At 44.5% G+C, this 12,497-nt stretch overlaps 1 pseudogene; it reads right to left on the bottom strand.

Moving 5' to 3' along the window:
- Positions 1 to 11,348: 11,348 nt before the first annotated feature.
- On the bottom strand, positions 11,349 to 12,130 carry LOC121155212 (annotated as a pseudogene).
- Positions 12,131 to 12,497: the final 367 nt, after the last annotated feature.

The following is a 12,497-nucleotide window of genomic DNA, read 5'->3' as shown; positions in this document are numbered from 1 at the left end:
GCATTTTATTTCCTTCCCTTGTTTACTTTCTTGGGAAAATATTAAATTGAATTACTGTGAAAAGTTGATTTTTTATTTGATTGCATATCTTGGAACAAATATATCAATATACCTCCATTGAGTTATCTTTGAATATTTGTAGTTTTGCGCAAATTATATATGTACGTTATTAAATAAATGAAGCATTTTACTTCATGTTTTCCATAACATGGTTTTAATAATGCTTCACCCTGCTTGTGTGAAGTATTTGGTGTGTTGATTTGCATTTGTTGCCCCATTTTCTACATCCTCGGACTAGATGCACTTTGATTATCATGTGTGCATTTATTGGTGTTATTGAATTCACTTTAATGTGTAATATGTGAGGAATTTTACCTTTGTTTTTGTCAAGCATACTGGTTTATGATTTTTAAACTAGGTTTATGGGTATGAAGTTATTTTAGAAGAAGCATTAAACATAAATACACAGAAGACTAATCATGCTACATTGGAGATTGCATTTTGACTGAGCAATTACATAGTGTTTGTCAGTTTAAAACACATTCCAATGTGAGTTAAGTCACCCACTGTTGATTCAGTCTAGTTTTGGAATCTAAATATTGTTATTCCCAGGGTAAGTTTGGAACTGTTTTTTCCCTTTGGTGTTTTACAATAATTCTAGACAACTTTATGTTTATTTGGTATAATTTAGTAGTGGAAACACCTGGTGTTGACCTTTAGTTTGAAGAGATTGTATTTCTGATTCATTGTTACTTACTGTTGGTTTTGTCAGGTTTTTAGTTTCTTTCTGATTCACTTTGGTAGGCTAATACTAAGTGTCCAGATGAACAACTTATTTGTTTATAATTGCTGCTGGTACTCCCTAGTGATCCTTTGCATTTCTTTTTCTCTTGCTTCTTTTTCCAGTAAAGATTAATTTTGTCAGCATGAAAGGTAGAGTTACAGAGAAAGAGGGAGAGTTAGAAAACGAGATCTGCATGTGCTTTATCCCTCTCCAAGTGACCGTAATGGCTAAAGCAGGACCAAGTTGAAACCAGGAGTCAGTGGATTCTTCCATTTCCCCCACATCAGCACAGGGACTCAAGCCCTTGGGACATCCTCTGAATTCCAACATGCATTAGCAGGGACCTGGATCAGAAATGAAGCAACCAGGACTTGGAGTGGCATCCCCATGGGATGGTCACATCACAAGCAGTGACAGAACCCACTTGGTCCAGATAGCCCTGATCCACTATACTCCTCTTTTTTTTCCCACTCTATTTTTGACAATCGGTACATAATTAATTATGGCAGAAAGGTTCAAGGGCTACAGGAAAATGGGTAAGACTTTAATTTCCCTATTTTTTTTTCTCTATCTGGTATAAATGGGGAGATTCCTCTATACTTCTGTGACAGCAGATTTAATATGTTCCATTTCTACTTTTATGTACTTTAGTCTACCTTTTTTCTTTCTTTTTCAGATTTATTTTATTTTAAAGATTTATTTATCTTAATTGCAAAGTCAGGTATATATAAAGAAAGAGTAGGAGAGAGAGAAATATTTTCCTTTCTGATGATTCACACGCAAGTTACCGCAACGGCCCATGTTGTGCCATCTTGCAGTTAGGAGCCCAGAGCTCTTCTGGGTCTCACACACACGTCAAGGTTCCTCACCCTTTAAGCCATCCCGACGGCTTTCCCAGGCCTCAGACAAGGAGCTGGATGGGAAGTGGGGCTGCTAGAATTAGAACCTGCATCCATATGTGATCCTGGTACCTTCAAAGTGAGGACGTTAGCTGCTAGGGAACTGTGCTGGGCCCAAGATTTATTTTATTCGTATTGGAAACTCAGATATAACCAGAGGAGGAGAGAGAGGAAGATCTTCCATCATTTGATTCACTCCCCAAGTGACCACAGCAGCCTGAGCAGCACTGATCTATAACCAGAAGCCAGGAGCTTCTTCTGGTTCTCTCACACAGGTCCGGGGTTCCAAGGCTTTGGTCCATCCTTGACTGCTTTCCCAGCCCACAAGCATGGAGATGGATGTGAATCAGGGCTGCCAGGATCAGAACCAGTGCCCATATGGTATCTTGACTCTTGCAACACGAGGACTTTCTAAGGATAATTCTGTCATTTATTTTACATTAAAACATTAGAAGTTCCTTCAAGAATTATTCTTCTATAACTTAACCTTGTATCAGAAAGAAAAGGAGAACTTAAAGATCAAGGAACAAATGAAACCCTAAATATAGGTCCCTTGATTAGCATAAGGTCAATGGGGATAGTCAAGACAGTATGAATAATAGAAGGCCCTTTTGCAAGTCATCATTATTGACATTAACCTCCAAGCTCACATTGAGTAAAAAAGCCAACTCCACAGAAGCAAACAATGCCGGGCCCGGCGAGGTGGCCTAGCTGCTAAAGTCCTTGCCTTGAATGCACCAGCATCATATATGGGCGCCAGTTCTAATCCCAGCAGCTCCACTTCCCATCCAGCTCCCTGCCTGTGGCCTGGGAAAACAGTCAAGGATGGCCCAAAGCTTTGGGACCCTGCACCCACGTGGAAGACCCGGAACAGGTTCCTGGTTCCCAGCTTTGGATTGGCACAGCACCGGCCATTGTGGTCAGTCCACTTGGGGAGTGAATCATCAAACAGAAGATCTTCCTCTCTGTCTCTCCTCCTCTCTGTATATCTGTATATCTGACTTTGTAATATAGTAAATCAATCTTAAAAAAAAAAAAAAGAAAAAAAAGAATTCTTCCACAGGGTGGTCCAGTGCCCAGGCAAAAGAAGGTGGAGCTGCATTCAGGTGGTTGTGGAGACATCCGCTGGGCCCTGCCAAACAGCGGGGTATCCCTTGCAGCCCTGCCTGCAATGGAACAATACTCTTCACACCTGCCTGTCCCCCACATTCACTGCAAGGACTCCAACATCATGTATATATGGATTCTCAGCAGCCTGATCCAAATTATACAGAGCCAAATCTTTTAAAATACACTACAGAAAAAATGAACCATGTGGGGGAATCCTTAAAATATCACAGTAATTCTACAGAATATTACAAACCATAAGATAATATTTCAAACCCAGTAATTTTGTTTCATTGCTCTTTCTACTGAGCAAATGGAAAATTTGGGATTGAACAAAATCTATTCTCAATTACCAATGATGTCAACCTGCGTGGCCATTTTTGTTGAACAGAAAGTTAAAAGAAATTTAGTTCAATCTAAAACCCTTGCCCTTTTGAAAAACAAGACTACGAAGATAGTTTTTGCAGGTACTCATTCAATTTTTTTCCTTTTATATAATTTGTTAAAATAATTAAAATGTCCAAATCAAATTAATTCTCTTCTTCCCATGTTTGCAACTGTCCTGAACTCAGCTGCAGAAATCAAAATCCAGCAGGAAGCCGCTTCTTGAAAATTATTGGCAAATTCTCAGCTTAGAAACAATGGACATTTTGGTTGCCATGTTTATCTCCATAAATACTGTACAAAACTTGCTTGCAAATATTAAAACATTTCTTTCCCTTGTCGCTTGGAGACTAGCTCTTAATATTATCAGTAAAGACTTTTGCAAACCTCCTGCAAAGCTCCTGCCACACCACTAGAACTTTTAAAAAATTGTGTGTAGGGCCCAGCACAGTGGCATAGTGGTTAAAGTCCTCTCCTTGCACGCCCAGGATCCCATATGGTCGCTAGTTCTAATCTCGGCAGCCTGCTTCCCATCCAGCTCCATGCTTGTGGCCTGGGAAAGCAGTGGAGGATGTCCCATAGCCTTGGGATCCTGCCCCCTCGTGGAAGACCCTAAAAGTTTATGGCTCTTGGGCCCGGCGCGGTGGTGCAAGTGGTCCTCGCCTTGCACGCCCGGGATCTCATATGGGCGCCGGTTCTAATCCTGGCAGCCCCGCTTCCCTTCCAGCTCCCTGCTTGTGGCCTGGGAAAGCAGTCGAGGACGGTCCAAAGCTTTGGGAACCTGCACCCGTGTGGGAGACCCGGAAGAGGCTCCTGGCTTCGGATCGACATAGTATCGGCCCGTTGCGCTCACTTGGGGAGTGAATCATTGGACGGAAGATCATCCTCTCTGTCTCTCCTCTCAGTATATCCGCCTTTCCAATAAAAAAATAATAAAAATAAATCTTTTTATTTTTTTTATTTATTTTTTTTTATTGTTGCTTACATTATATTATGTAGTACAGTTTTATAGGCGCTGGGGATCCCCCCCACCCCTCCCATACCCCTCCCCCCATGGTGGATTCCTCCACCTTGTTGCATAACCATAGTTCAAGTTCAGTTGAGATTCATTCCTTGCAAACACATGCCTAGCATAAAGTTCAGCGTCTTAGTGTCCAGATAAGTTCAGTGGCCTCTTGGGGAGACCTTCTATGGTCTGAAGATAGGTCTAACAGAGTAAAGATCCGGTCAGTTAAAAGCCCCAACAAGGCCTCAGTATCATTATACAACATTATGGAATTAATTGACATAGTATTGGGTAAACAATATGTTAAAAATAATGCAAGTTCCATTCTTCGAAACATCTGGGTTGAGACAGTATCAATGACAGGTTCAAAAAATAACAAACAACCAAACAAAAAATTACAGGTTAAATCAAGGCAAACATGTGGTATCTAATCTTTTGGGATTCGCTCATTTCCCTTAGCATTATAGTTTCCAGTTGTGCCCATTTAGCCACAAAGAACTGCATTTTGTTTTTTTTAATAGCTGAGTAGTATTCCATGGAGTAGATGAACCAAAGCTTTCTTATCCAATCTTCTGCTGATGGGCATTTCGGTTGCTTCCATGTTTTCGCAATTACTGATTGTGCTGCAATGAACATAGGGATGCATGTTGGTTTGTCGTAAAACAGGTGTTTTGGATATATTCCTAGGAGTGCTATTGCTGGGTCATATGGTATGCAGATTTTGAGTTGTTTGAGTGTTCTCCAGACTGATTTCCATAAAGGCTGTACCAATTTGCAGCTCCACCAGCAGTGGAGTAGGGTTCCCTTTTCCCCGCATCCTCGCCAGCAAGCGTCGTTGGTGTTCTTGTTTATGTGGGCCAATCTTACTGGTGTTAGGTGGTACCTCATCGATGTTTTAATTTGGATTTCCCTTATTGCTAGGGAGCTGGAACATTTTTTCATATGTTTGTTTGCCATTTGGACTTGTTCCTTTGTGAAATGTTTGCCCATTTCCCGTGCCCATTTCTTGAGTGGCTTGTTTGTTTTGGTTTTTTGGTTGTTTTGAAGTTCTTTGTATATCCTGGAAATTAGCCCCCTATCGCCTATATCGTGTGCAAAGATCTTCTCCCACTCTGTGGGTTGCTTTTTTACTTTGTTGATTGTTTCCCTTGCTGTACAGAAGCTTCTTAGTTTGATGAGGTCCCATTTGTTTATTCTGTTCTCAACTGCTATTGCTTTTGGTGTCCTTCTTAGAAAGTCGGGACCTACTCCTAGGTCTTGCAGGGTATTTCCTACATTTTCTTGCAAGAGTTTGAAGGTTTCTGGATGTAGGTTTAGGTCTTTTATCCATGTAGATTGGATCTTAGTGTATGGTGATAGATGTGGGTCTATCTTTTTGTTTCTACAGGCTATCAGCCAGTTGTCCCAACAACATTTACTAAAGAGTCCTTCCCACTTGCTTAAGCTGTCATTGGTCTTTTTGTCAAAGATTAATTGGCTGTATCTGTGTGGATTCCCTTTTGGTGCTTCTATTCTATTCCATTGATCTTCCTTTCTGTCTTTGTGCCAGTACCAGGCTGTTTTGATAACCACTGCTCTATAGTATGTCCAGAGGTCCGGGATTGTGATTCCCCCTGCTAATTTCTTATTTTTCAGGATGGTTCTAGCTATTCGTGGTTTTTTGTGTTTCCAGATGAACTTTTGAATCATTGTATCCAGTTCCATGAAGAATGTTTTGGGCAATTTGATTGGAATTGCGTTGAAAATGTATATTGCTTGTGGTAGTATAGACATTTTAATGATATTGATTTTGCCTATCCAGGAGCACGGGATGTTATTCCATCTTTTGAGGTTTTGTTCAATTTCCTTTTTAAATAGTTTGTAGTTTTCTTCGAATAGGTCTCCTACACTTTTGGTTAGATTTATTCCCAAATACTTCATACTTCTCTCTGCTATTTTGAATGGTATCCTGTTGGTTAGATCTTCTTCCATCTTGGTGTTATTTGCGTACACTATGGCTGTTGATTTTCGTTCGTTAATTTTGTACCCCGCCACTCTGCCAAACTCTCGTATAAGTTCTAGCAGTTTCTGTATTGAGTCTCCTGGTTTTTCTATGTATAGGATTATGTCATCTGCATATAGTGAAAGCTTAACTTCTTCGTTTCCTATACGTATGCCTTTGATTTCTTTTTCTTGTCTTATGGCCTCTGCAAGTACCTCTAGGACTATGTTGAATAGCAGTGGTGATAGTGGGCACCCTTGTCTTGTTCCAGATCTCAGTGGGAAGGGTTCTAGCTTTTCTCCATTCAGTATGATACTGGCGATGGGTTTTTCATAAATTGCTTTAATTATGTTGTGGATTTTCCCATCTATGCCTACTTTGGCTAGAGTTTTTAGCATGAAGAGGTGTTGGATTTTGTCGAAAGCTTTTTCTGCATCTATTGAAACTATTATGTGGTTCTTGTTTTGCAGTTTTTGGATATGGTTTATAACATTTATGGATTTCCGAATGTTGAACCATCCCTGCATTCCAGGGATGAATCCTACTTGATCCGGATGAATGATCTGTCTGATGATTTTTTGAATTCTATTGGCTAGGATTTTGTTGAGAATTTTAGCATCAATGTTCATCAGAGAAATAGGTCTGTAGTTTTCCTTCTCTGATGGTTCTCTATCCGGTTTTGGGATTAAGGTGATGTTGGCTTCATAGAATGAGTTTGGGAGGGTTGCTTCCTCCTCTATTGTTTTGAAGAGCTTGTAGAGGATTGGGGTTAGTTCTGTTCGGAATGTTTTGTAGAATTCTGTAGTGAAGCCGTCTGGGCCTGGGCTTTTTTTCGTTGGGAGATCCTTGATGACTGTTTCAATCTCTACCTCGGTTATGGGTTTATTTAATTCTGCAGTTGCCTCCGGACTGAGTTTTGGTAAATGGTGGGAGTCCAAGAACTTTTCTATTTCTTGGTGGTCCTCAAATTTGTGGGAGTACAGTTCTTTGTAGTAATTTCTAATTATTTTCTTAATGATTGCAGTGTCTGTTGTTATGTTGCCTTTTTCATCTTTAATGCTGTTGATTCTCACTTTCTCTTGTTTTTTTTTGGTCAATCGGGCCAGTGGAGTGTCTATTTTGTTTATTTTCTCAAAAAACCAACTTTTTGATTTGTTGATTTTATGTATAGTTTTTTTGATTTCTATTTGGTTTATCTCCTCCCTTGTTTTGATGATTTCTTGTTTCCTATTGTGCGTGGGACTCTTCTGCTGCTGTTTTTCCAGATCCTGGAGGTGTGTGGTTAGTTCCTGTATTTGGCGTCTTTCTTGGGCCTTGACATGCGCTCCGATTGCGATGAATCTACCTCGTAGCACTGCTTTGGCGGTGTCCCACAAGTTTTGGAATGTAGTATCAGAGTTTTCATTGGTTTCCATGAATTTTTTGATCTCATCTTTAATTTCTTCTCTGACCCATTGTTCGTTTAATAGCATATTGTTCAATTTCCAAGAGTGCCTATACTTCCTGGGGAGTTTTGAGTTGTTGATTTCCAGTTTCATCCCATGGTGGTCTGAGAGGGTACATGGTATGATACTAATGTTTTGGAAGTTGTTTAGATTCGCTTTATGTCCTATCATGTGGTCGATTCTGGAGAAGGTGCCATGCACCGCTGAGAAGAATGTATAGTCTGTGGCCTTAGGATAAAAAGTTCTATATATGTCTACTAAGTCCAGTTGTTCTATTGTTTGTGTGAGCTCTGTTGTTTCTTTGTTGAGTTTTTGTTTCGTAGACCGGTCCATTGTTGTTAGAGGTGTGTTGAGATCGCCTACAAGAATTGTGCGGGTGTCTATGTCTTCCCTTAAGTCTGTAAGTAATTGCTTTACGTAAGCTAGGTGCATTAAGATTCGGTGCATAAACATTAATGATGGTGATTGCTTCTTGATGGATCATTCCTTTCACCAGTATAAAATGGCCTTCCCTGTCTCTTTTGATGTTAGTTAGAATGAAATCTATTTCGTCTGAAATTAGGATAGCTACCCCAGCTTTTTTTTCTCGTCTATTGGCGTGAAATATCTTTTTCCATCCCTTCACTTTCAGTTTCTTTGCATCCTTTCTGGTTAGATGCGTTTCTTGTAGGCAACAGATGGTTGGGTCTTGTTTGATGATCCATTCTATTAATCTCTGTCTTTTGATTGGTGAATTTAGACCATTTGTGTTGAGAGTTAAAATTGAGAGGTTGCAATTTTGCCCTGCCATGTGATTGTGTTGTGTGTGTGTTGTTGCCTATGTAATTGTCTTGTTTGTGTGGCCTTTAGTTTGGAGACCTTCTTATTTGCCAACTTTGTTTGTGATTTGCCTCCTTTTTGTCCGGGACTAGCGCATTTCTAAGGAGACTTTGCAGAGCTGGTTTTGTGTAGACATATTCTTCTAGTTTTTCTTTGCTATTGAAGTATCTGATTTCGTTCTCATATACAAATGAGATCTTTGCTGGGTAGATTATTTTTGGTTGACAGTTGTTTTGTTTCAGGACTTGGAAGATCTTTGTCCATTCTCTCCTTGCTTGTAGGGTCTCTTCGGAGAAGTCAGCAGTGATTCTGATGGGTTTTCCCCTGTATGTGATCTTTTCTCTACTTCGTACTTGTCTCAGGATTCCTTCTTTGTCTTCATTGGAGTAGAACTTGAGCACCGTGTGTCTGGGTGAAGATCTCTTTGGATCATGTCTGTTGGGAGTTCTCTGTCCGTCCTGTATGCGGGGTGGATTTGTGTTCCAAGTGTTTTGGAAGTTTTCCTGTATAATTTCATCAAGCACTGCTTGCATCCCAGATTCTCTTTCTACTCCCTCGGGGAGGCCGATGATCCGAATATTCAGTTTTCTAAGGTAATCTTTCATCTCTTGCATCATTTTATTAGTTTTGCTGAGGTTTGTCTCCAGCTGTTTAATTCGCTGGACACCTTCATTTTGTGTGTCTTCTGTTTCAGAGATCCTTTCCTCTGCCGCATTTATTCTGTTGATGAGGCTTTCAATTTTATTCTCTTGGGCATCCAGTTTGGTTTTGATTTGTTGTATTTCGGTGATTATGCGGTTCTGGAAGTCTTCCAGCTTTGTGTCCACGTCTCTGAGAGATTTTAGCATTATTTTCATCAATTCCTTTGTTGGTAACACTTCCATGTCTTCATCTCGCATCGCCGATATTGATAATGGCTTTTGGCCCTTGTTTGGTGGGGTGCTGGCTCTTTCATCTGGAGCACAACTCTTTCTGGTGGTTTTTCCCATTGCGTTGGTGTATTCTGGTGGGGCCAATGGACCCGTGTGTTGAGGGTCTGTCAGGTGCTTTCCTGTAGAGATTGGAGCCTGCAGTCGTGGTGTTGCCGGGCGTGGTAATTTTCAAGGCATCGTTGGTGCGTTCTCAGGGCCCGGGGTTGTAAAGCACCACCTTGGGGGCCCAGTGGATTCCAGGCACACTCTGGGCACCTCTTCTACAGGTGTGACACCCCAGGGCGTGGAGGGATGGAGGCGCTCTCTGGGTGTGCCCCCTGTGCGGGAATCCCCAGGGCTTAGAAGGTTTTATGTGCTTTCTCCCTGCGTTCTCCGTGTCAGGGACTGCAGGGTTTTTCAGGGCCCACCTGTTGCGTCTCCCACACACGGGACTGTGGGTGAGGCACTTTCCAGGCGTGGCTCTTGTGCAGTGAATCCACCACTCATGGTGTGTGGGTGTTCAGAGCCCCTGCTCCCGTGTGGCTCCCCCACACAGGCCCTTAGCGGAGGAGTGACCCAGGAGCCCTGTTATAATGACTTCACGGCAGGTTCTCACCGTGTCAGTGTGATGCAGGAGTTTTCAGAGCTCTCCTGGTGGGTCGCCCACGCTCAGAACTGCGGGGTGGGAGGCTAGGAGTGAGCAGTTCACCCTATGGGAGTGGTACCTGCGTGCCAGGGACACACAGTGCTACACTTCCCAAAACTGGGAGCTCTCCTGACACCTGACACCTGACACCTGTGCTGTGGAGGCGGCTGCTGCAGGCAGCGATCAGAATCCTCCACCAGGCAGGATGTGGGGGACTCCAGATCCTCGCCAGCAGCCTCTGCGCACCGAGACGCACTGGCCCCCCTCAGCGTAGGAACATCCGATGCGCCTTCCCTCACCACCAACACCACTGCGCGTAGTTCCCAAGGCACAGACCCAACCGTTTCAGGCTGCCTGCCCCGCCTTCTCAGAGGCTGGTACCTCAGTAGGGAGCGAGGAATGCGGAGGCTGCCACGTCAACCCCCCGCTCACCAAACGTCCGGCTGCTGCAGTCTGCCTCCGCCGCTGTCAAAGGCTTCCCGCCGGCGACGATCCACCCGATCTCCCTGCCTCCGAGCTGGCCGCGTCTCCCGTCAGGCCGTTTTCAGAAGTGACTCTGCAGGTCTGGAGTGGGATGTCGGTTTCTCTACCTTTGTCCTGCTCCGTTCTCGTTGTTCTTCCAAGTTGTGTGGATCTTTTTGGCTCCACACTGTCCCAGGGAGCTTCACAGACCTCTCCCTGCGGTTCCCTGCTGTTCCTCTTTGCTGCTTCTGTAGTGTTTTATCCCTATCTCGCTGAACGCTCCCTCACAGCCTTCCTCCTACGTCGGCCATCTTAAAAAGCCCTAAAAATAAATCTTTTTAAAAAAAAAAGTTTATGACTCTTGGCTTCGGATTGCCTCAGCTCCAGCCATTGTGCTCACTTGGGGAGTGAATTATCTGATGGAAGATCTTCTTCCCTATCTCTCCTCCTCTCTGTATATCCACCTTTCAATTAAAAAAATATATATATATGTGCAGTGTTCTTTTCCTTTGGATCTATACAAGGTCCACTCCCCGGGCCCTCACCTGGTTTTTTCTCTGTACAAAAATAGTCCCATCAAAAAAAGAAGGCCAGCATCTTTACATCTTTTATAAAGTTCTCTCGTTGGCATCGCACGTTTTGTGTTGAACATAGAAGAGATGGGTGGTCTCCTCTGAAGCCGCCATTTGCTGTGAGCCATGACATGTTCCTCTTTGTCGGCATACCAGGATTTTTGTTGCATGCACTTTTATTTTTCATGCTTCCTTCTCACTCTCTACTTTCGCACCCCTCTCATTTCCTTTACTTCTGAAAATGTCTTTCCCCTACTCCCCACCCCACTATCACCCCCTAACCTCCACTCCCACCCCTAGTTCTTCTCCAGTCCGCTGTCCGGAGGGCCCCCTCACATGTGCGAGAGGGACAATGTGCGGTTAATGGCTGTGCCAGGCACCGGGCCGCTCTGGTAGTGCTGCGACAGGTGCAGGCTGCTGGGGGCGGCAGGCTCTGCCATCTCGGTGCTGGGGAGGTACACACTGATCATGTTCTGGAGGTCCCTGGCCTGGCAGGGCGCCCTGGAGTGGGAAGAAGTGATAAGCACGGAGGGGCTGGAGCTGGCCTTGGGGCCAAGCGCCATTGCGGGGGTGCGCTGCTGCGAGGAGGACATGCTGTAGGTGGGAGAGCCGTTCATGTAGGTCTGCGAGCTGGTCATGCGGTTGTACTGCAGTGCACTAACGTCGTAGTGGTGCATGGGCTGCATCTGAGCCGCGCCGTGCGCGTTGAGGCCTGGGTGCTGCGGGTCCAGCTGGTGCTGCATCATGCTGCAGCTGCCATTGCTCCAGCCATTCACGTGTGCATAGCTGTTCATTCCGTTGGTTCATGCCCGCGCCCAGGCTGGCGCCCACCCCGACCGCGCAGGCCATGCTGTTGCTGCTGGGGGCTGCGTGTACTTATCCTTCATGGGCATCTTGGTTTTCCACCACAGCCAATATTTATAATCCAGGTGCTCCTTCTTGTGGAGCGCCCGCAGCTGCTTGGCCTCGGCCATGAATGGTAGCTTCGCCATCTCCGACTAAGCTTCTACTCGGGGCCCAGGCGCTTGCTAATATCAAAGTTGTGTATCTTGGGGTTCTCCTGGGTCATCTTGTGAAGCTGCCCAAGGGACCACACCATGAAGGCATTCATGGGCCTTTGGTTGTCCGCCACCGCCCCCCGAAATTCAGCTGTGGGCCCAGCAGCTTGAGCTGCTTCTCCATCTGTTGTACTTGCAGGCGCTGTTTGCGTGGGCCCGGCTTGCTGGAGGCCTGAGACCCTCGGTGAGGCTGGGAACTGCGGCAGGGACATGGGCAGGGTGCACAGGAGGCAGAGGAGGTGAAGGGGAGGCGGGCGGGAGGGAGTGAATGTGGAGCTCGGGGTTCTGAGAGGAGACCAGGTGGAGGAGAGCAATTTGGGGAGGGAAGGAAGGAATGCGATTGGGCGGGGGGGGGGGAAGAATGAGGGGAGGGGGAGAGAGAGAGAGAGAGAAGTGAACTGAACTGGAATTGGAATAAAAAAA

Source organism: Ochotona curzoniae, unplaced genomic scaffold, assembly GCF_017591425.1.
Source record: "Ochotona curzoniae isolate NIBS_2020 unplaced genomic scaffold, NIBS_Ocur_1.0 contig_290, whole genome shotgun sequence".
NCBI lineage: Eukaryota > Metazoa > Chordata > Mammalia > Lagomorpha > Ochotonidae > Ochotona > Ochotona curzoniae.
Note: the sequence above shows the minus strand (reverse complement) of the source record. Positions and strands in the feature narration are given on the sequence as shown.